We start from the raw sequence: 7715 nt of genomic DNA, 5'->3' as shown, positions 1-7715 counted from the left end.
GTGTAAGGGTGATAAAGGTTGAAACAAAAATTCATACCCAACACAAACAAATTTGCTGCCAGGGTTTCAATGCTCACAGTTTTGTCACCAAGGACTCTCCTCCTTCCCCATTCTCCCTTGATTTCCTACCCCCCCACCAAGTTGATCAATCCTACATTACATTCAACATACCAAAACCCTAGCCCTTATTAAAATATCCTCAACCCTATATAACTAATCCCAAACCCTAAACGTTATTCCCATATAGAAAATACCCCTCCTCTCCCTAATTAAAATTATCCCAATAATTCTCATTCCTCAATATTGTTTCCCCTTCCTAACAATCCCTAACAGTCCCTGTTGCATTTGTTTTTTCCCTTGGTGGCAGAAATTGAAACACAACACTAAAAAGAGCAGTTCAAGCACAGTTCATACACAACAGTCATCTTGTCTTCAAGGTATTTTGTATAGTAGTCATGGCATCTGAGCATTCATCGGACTATGAGGTGGAAACCCAAAGTGACTCTCCCTTGGAAGAATAGGCACCCCGAAGGCCTCATAAAAGTGGCAAAAATGTTAGAGAAGAACCGACCACCCTTACAGAATTGTAGGCATGCCCTCTTGCTATGTCATGTTTTCAGCATCAGTCATGCTATGAGTTTTGTCAAAAGGTGGCTAGTGTCCAATTTCATCATTAGTTGGCTCGTCTTTTTGTGCTGCACTTGCACAGAGATCAAGCTATCTTGGTTGGTGTCACCTTCACACTTACACCAAAATCTGTCTCATTAGCAACCGGTATACCGAACATTGGTGAACCATGGCACAAGAAACAGAAGATTGACCGGTAGCATTATGAGCCATACATCAAACCAGTTTCTTAAGGCACCTCAAGAGAGTGTTCCCGTTCCGATATATGAAGGATGAATATGCTCCACTAATGAGATTGATCATGAAATATTTCAGTTGTGAGGGATGGTTCTCTCGTCTTTATGCTTACCACATCAAGTTGCTCATGCATTTCACCAGGGTACGGATGATGAACATTCCGTATTTCATTTGCAGGAACATAGAGAGGATGACCACCTTTATAGAGTGCAGAACACCTCAGCAGCAACTTAACAATGTCTGTCATTTTGCTCTTATTAATATTTTGGTGGTTCATCAACTTGGATTGAAGGGCATCACTTGGGATGATTTCATCTCGCGTGATTTCTTCAGAGCTTCACGAGGAGTATCAGAGGTTAAGCATGAGGGTGAACCTTCTCATTGGTATGAGTGCCATGAGACTCCTAGTTTTTCAGTTTTCATCACATATCAGAAAGGCACCAGACGTTTGTTTACAGCGGCAAAGCGAGTGTTATCTCCACCCCGGGTGGAAGGGGCCTCGCTTCCTCCATCAGTAGCACAGGAACAAGACAAAGGCAAGGATCCAATGCAGGATGAGGGGCCTTCAGGTGAGCCATCAGGTGAACGAGAGACCGAATTCGTTCTCCTTCATGATGATGATACATATACAGATCTGCAAAGTGCACAGCTTAAAGAGATCATTCAGGAGCAGCAAACAGAGATTCAAGCCTTGTCCCTTGATTTGGAAAGAGCCAAATGGAACATGAAATATATGGAGTAGAGGAACAAACAGCTTGAGGATCAGCAAGCGATCATGGAGCTACAAAGCATTCGTGAGCATTGCCAAACTGCACAAAGGAGAAGAGTTGATCTCACGTCATTGGAGCAACAGATTAATGAGGATCGGGAGGCCAATCTCGAGAGTTAACATGCACTTAGAGAGGCTGCTAGACAAGGCTGACAAGGACCATGCATTGCTGAGACACATGGCTTTCCACTACATGGCACAAAACAAAGTGTGCAAGGACCGAATCAGGAATTTGAAGGCAAAATTGAGGAAGGCAATCAAGAAGCAAAAGAGGCATAGGGAGATCTATCGACTCTAGATATTGGCCGAAGCCTCTTTAACCTAGCATCACACTTGATAAGGAAGCTCCAGCCCAAATTTCAAAAAATTTGGGGCATTTTTTGTATTTTTGTGCAAAAAACAGGGTTTTTCTCCCTATGCATCGCGCCACGTGGCGCGTGCTTACAATAGGAGGCTCCAAATGAAAAACAAGTTTATAGTTTTGGATTTTTCATGGAAAATCATGACTTTTGGTTCATGGCCAAGAAATTTGGGCAAGTTTTGAGTCCTCGGGAGGTCAAAAACACCCTAAAAATGACCTCTCTGCCCCTATTTTGACACACAGGAAGAAGTCTTGGGAGATTGAGGTTTTGGAGGGGAAAATTGGCACCAAATTCAGAAATTGCACTTGGGTTAGAAAGCAGACAGGTAGGGCTTTCCAACAAGAACACTTGGGCTCAATTTGGACTTCAAAAGGTGCCTCAAAGCCAGCTCCAAACTGGCGTGACGCATACAGTTTTGGGCGCGGCACACAGAGACCCAAAGGCCAAAATCATTTCCGCTTCGCGAAATTTCGATTTGAAATTTTCTCCAAGTGGGCTTACTCATTCACAATACATTTTTCTCGGCATCAAAGGAAAAGTTTAAAAAACATTTTTGGCTTCTATCCAAGTGGCCAAATGAAGGCGAACAACCACCCAAAAAAAATCTACGCTCATATTTGCTTTTTTCTAATTGGTCCTCATAGAAAATTAAATGTAACTATTGATGGTTGGCTCTTCACTTCCTGGGTTGATCGACCATCTCGTGGCAAAGCTTATTTATTTTATTGAGAGTCATTTTGTAAAGGGTTGGAATTTCTGGGAAACTGTGGGAGAGAAACCGAGTCACTCACTGTACATTTTGACAGAGAATTAATGAAAGATTGCAGCTCTGGTTCATGAGATTCCTATGGCGTGAGTTTAACAAATGTATTTTCTTTATGTTTCATATGTATTTCGTTATGTTCCATATTTTAATTCATATTTGTTTCCAGTGAAATCTTTCTAAGTAAGAAAAGGTAGAATTCAATGCACTGCTCTGCCTTGGGATAGTTTTCACGTTCTATGTTTTCTTCTGTTGAAAAGGATTCATGTATTTATGCCCTTTTCACACTCTTAAACAATCTCTCCACTTCATATTATTTCAAATCTAATTGCTAGACTTTCCGCCTATCTTGCCTCATGAAATAACCTGCGTCTTTGAGTTAAATTCTCTGCTCATGTTGTTCCTTGGCCCCACACATCCCAGAAAACTCAGTCATTCTTCAAAATACCTCCATCATATTTATTTACCTAGCCTAAAATCAGTATCCATTTTTGCGTCATCTCAGACCCTATTGTTTATTTTCCTGAGTGTGACCCGGAGAGAGCCCTCTCCTGTTCTGGTAGGGCTAGCTACCAGACTGAGCGTGGTTTGTGGTTACCCTGAATTTTGCCTTCCTTCAGCCTAAGGCAAATTTAGGTGCTAACAAAAGGAATACTAGAGTTTCCTTTCTGTCTCTTTTTAGATTCTCTAAAATTGAAAAGGACCGAGTTATCTTTGTCGTTAAACTTGTTAAAACAATAGCGACAAAATTGTCCATGCAGACAAGAGCGAGTTTCACTATCGCTAGGCTCATTAAAACATAGCGACGGGTTTGCCCGAAGGGAAAATTATAGAACAAGCATGTGTTATCCTCCTCAAGATTGACAAAAATAAAGAGGTATTGGTTAGAAATGACTGGGGAAAAATTGGGAAGAAAAATTGAAGAAACTTTATTGGTAGCAGGTCACTCTTGAACATGACACTTTCACTCTGTTATCACAAAATCAATACTAAGGGCTGCTACTTAGCAAGATCTCATGTAACTGTTTCAGACCAGGCTTTAGACTAAGGTTAGCCTCCTTAGTCAGAGAGGGCTCTCTCACAGATCTTTGATATGCATTAAGGACAAGAAAAGATGGCTAATCTCTTTAAACAGTAGATGAATTTTAAGCTGGTTGGACACATATCAAATTGGTCTTCATTGGGCTATGGAGTCTCACACATTTAGTGAACAAAGCTCAGTCATTTCATGGAAGTCAAGGCTCTTTGCATCAGATGTTCAAACATACTTCACAAAAACCACAGCTTGCCAAACACACAGGAAGTCAGAGCATAAGATATGAATTCTGAGTGATTGTGCTCTAACAAGGCTGTAAAAGAACATTAAGAGAATAAACCACCATCACATTTGAACAATATAATCCATTGAGAATCTTGAGAAGAAACAACCACTGTTTTACTATTACTGTAATAAGTCTTTACATTGGCCCAAATAAACTCTGTTTTTGTATAAAATCTCCAACCCTTTCTACATCCAAGATTGATCCATATATAGGCAAACAAGCTTAACCACCTCGAGCTTCCTCCTCCAGCATGAGGGGAGCCTCGAAGGTGGCTATTGACTATCCCTATCTAGTGCATAACTAATTTATTAATTACATAATGGCTAAACTGAAATTACAAATGGTTTTCATTTAATCAAAATCCAAAATCTTTGCTCCTCGTAGCATGATGCTTTTCTGGCTCTTGACACATGTCCTTTTGCTGCTTGGGTTGAGGTATCTTGAAGGAAAGTACACTGAACGAACTAGCTTTGGATTCTATTTGCGTGGATGGCTCATTAATTGACCAAGAGATGTGCTCTGTTTTTACGGTCTCTGTCTCCCAACATTCTCCGAAAATGTAGCAGCATGTTCCCAAGTCTTTAATAACTCAAAGTAGCATAGGCTGCCACGTCTTCGATGTGCTGGCCATTTTTCCATGTGTGAATACAACACCTTTCAGAAAGATTCGCTGATCTGTCAACATGCAGCTACAGCAGTTTCGTAGCGCGCTACGAAACTGCTGTGCAAGCACAAAACACAGCTTTGAAATAAGACTTACACAGACCACCAAAGTGTCGGAAACAAACACCAGATAATAATGTAATCTGCTCTCTATAGTCAAACAAAACATCTCAGCAATAATATCCTCTGCCTTGGCAATATCTTTGTTGAAGGCATGCAACACAGATCTCAATGATTGAAGAAATTGTAATGCCTCATCCAGTTCAGGGTTTAATGCCCACTGCCACATTCCAAGTTTCTTTTAATATATTCGAGCAAAGAGAAAAACTCCAGAACTTGAAGGGCTAACAGAGCTTGATAATTTCACTTCAAGTTTATCACGAGGAACAGAGGGCATTCCAGTTCTTCTATTATATCTTCATCCCAATAACAAGAATTAGATCTCTGTATTCTCCATCTTCATATTGGGAATCATCATCTGCTTGCCCATCCATCATCCTTCAGGTATAAGAAACAGGTTCATCATCTTCTTCATAAACATCATCACTGGCGACTTCTGACCTTTAGACTTCCCAATGTTGGTGCATGCATCAACAGCTGCAAGAGCATCCAGCTTGCAGACACTCTGTTCAACAACCACATGACAATCAACCATACAAACACCCAAACTAATTGCTACGGTGTCTTTTACATTGCAAGCGCTCTCATTACCAGTTACTGGGGCATCAACCTTAGAGACACTCTCACGAACTACAACAATATCATGGACCTTGTCATCAATCTGCGTATTTAAAATAGACACACCACCCTTGCAAACATTCAAATCAAGTCTCACAGGAGTGTCAACCGTAGAAACACTCTCATCAATTGCCATGGGTTCTTCAACCATGCCCAGGCTTTCATCTGTCCAGTTGTACCCTTTGAAATTGCAAATGCTCTTGATCAGATTATACTTTTGATCAGAAATACTAGCATGGGTCCAAGCATAAGCTACTATTCCTTCTCAGTCATGAAACTCATCCGTTTCAGGATTGCCCACAATGAAGCCTTTCAAATTGATGGAAGTGTATTTTGAGTGCTTGTGGCTTCGGTCATGGATAAGCTCTGCAAGCTGAGGTACATAATGGCCTGCATAGCTTTCTCCTCCTATGTAGAAATCATGGGTTTTATACTGTGGGAATCTCTGTAACCATCTCAGAAGGAATTCGTATGAATCCTCAGCAGTAAATTGATCATCCGGCGCCAGCAAATCAGAAGTAGTATTGGTATATGAAAATCCCACACCAACTGGAGATTCTAAAAAGAACAAATCCGCTTCTCTGTTCCAGGAATATCTGTTCAGGGAAAAGCCTGTCCCATTCGTTTCACCAGAAACGGACCCAATTCTTGTGCTGCTCCATAGCCGATGGATGAGCATCCATGGAGATGTATTTTCAGTGGTAGGCGCACCTCCCGTGTCTTATTTGGAATAACACCCTGCAGCATCCGGGGTGCACACTGATATATATCATAAATAATCGCATAGTAAGCAGTTTGCAAGGGGACTATTTACATTATCTAAACCGCGGAAAGCTGTAACAATCAAATGAAAGACATCGCTCAACACATCATCATTATAAGTAGCCTCTGGCGTTGTGATTCTGGTGATTTCACTAATGCAGGTGGCCATCAGAAGTGCCACATCTCTATCCCGGTGTCACTAATAGTGGCGGCCTTGTGGCAATCAAATCCTTATAAAGACCACTTGACACATGGCATTTAATCCTTGCATTCCGTAAGAGAAAATTCTAATGCTGATATTGTCAAACAGTTTACGTGCATTCTCCACGCTCGAACAAAGATGCCGAAATCTCTTCCCAGATTACCTTTTCCTTCTCTGTTTTAAACCTATTTTCCATATTCCCACGCATTTCAATCAACTTCAGAGTCTCATGTTGTTTCTATTTGCCACGCTTCTTAGTTGGAGATATAACTGACAAGTCTACATTCAATGTTTCGGTGGGAACCTGAGAAACTCCAACAGCAGATTTCGCATTTGAAACTTTTGATGTGTCAGACAATGTTATAGAAGGCACTGACGGAGATAAATGATCGATTATTTGTTGACTATTAGAATTTTGTTTAGAAGTTGTTGATGCTGAAACTTAAAGGACCTTCACTCCTGCTGCTACTTCCAACCCGACTTGTCCAATTCCATAGCTTGACAGATGCATCATTGCTGCCAGAAATAATAAACTTGCCTGCCTCACCAAACCTTGAGAACGCCATACAGGAAGCAGCAGTACTGTGACCTCCTAGACCTGCATGCAATTTGATCCTCATTCCCTTTGTAATTTCCCCATTTGCAATGTTCTCATTTACATTTGTATTTTTTGATGATTTTAACTAAAAACCTTTTCTAGCACGTGATGACTGCTTACTTTTTGCTCCAGCGTTCATCTGGCCAAAACAGCCATGCTACAATACAAATATCTATAGCTTCGGAGAATTTTCCCAGCAAAAAGCCAACCTTGGACTTCAAACATTGGTGATGAATCCCGCTCACTTGCATTACTGAAATGCAGATCAAAACAAGATTCATGAACCTGCTCCCACTTACTCAAGAAAGAAACAAATCCACCATTCATACTAATGACATCAACAGGTCCATTATTTGAAATACAAGCAGTCTCTGTTTCACCCAGATTTTGTGTGTCATAGTTAGTTTCCGGGACAATCTTAAAGCCAGCAAACATTGAAGTAGCTTCAACTGCATTCCTTACATTGCCTTTCTCATCATTCTTAGCAATTAAAATATTTTCTTTGTTGATGACATTTCCACTGTCCTTGCTCCTCAACTTAACATTGTGGCCAAACAACAGTTTCATCGTGTCTTGCATTGCTTTAGTAGCTTTTATCATTTTGTTTTGTTTCTAATTCTACAGTATCCTGGATAGCTCCACCAATTTCGTAGCGCAACCAGCGCAAAGTCG

At 40.8% G+C, this 7715-nt stretch overlaps 1 pseudogene; it reads right to left on the bottom strand.

Moving 5' to 3' along the window:
• Nucleotides 1-5746: 5746 nt before the first annotated feature.
• Nucleotides 5747-7065, bottom strand: LOC149188200 (serine carboxypeptidase-like 26 pseudogene; annotated as a pseudogene).
• Nucleotides 7066-7715: the final 650 nt, after the last annotated feature.

The sequence above is a fragment of the Pinus tabuliformis genome, chromosome 3_1 (assembly GCF_031772625.1).
Source record: "Pinus tabuliformis cultivar Carrire ecotype Pingquan chromosome 3_1, CPIR1, whole genome shotgun sequence".
In the NCBI taxonomy this organism is placed as follows: Eukaryota; Viridiplantae; Streptophyta; class Pinopsida; order Pinales; family Pinaceae; genus Pinus; species Pinus tabuliformis.
The sequence above is the reverse complement of the archived record's forward strand: the minus strand, read 5'-3'. Positions and strand labels throughout refer to the sequence as shown.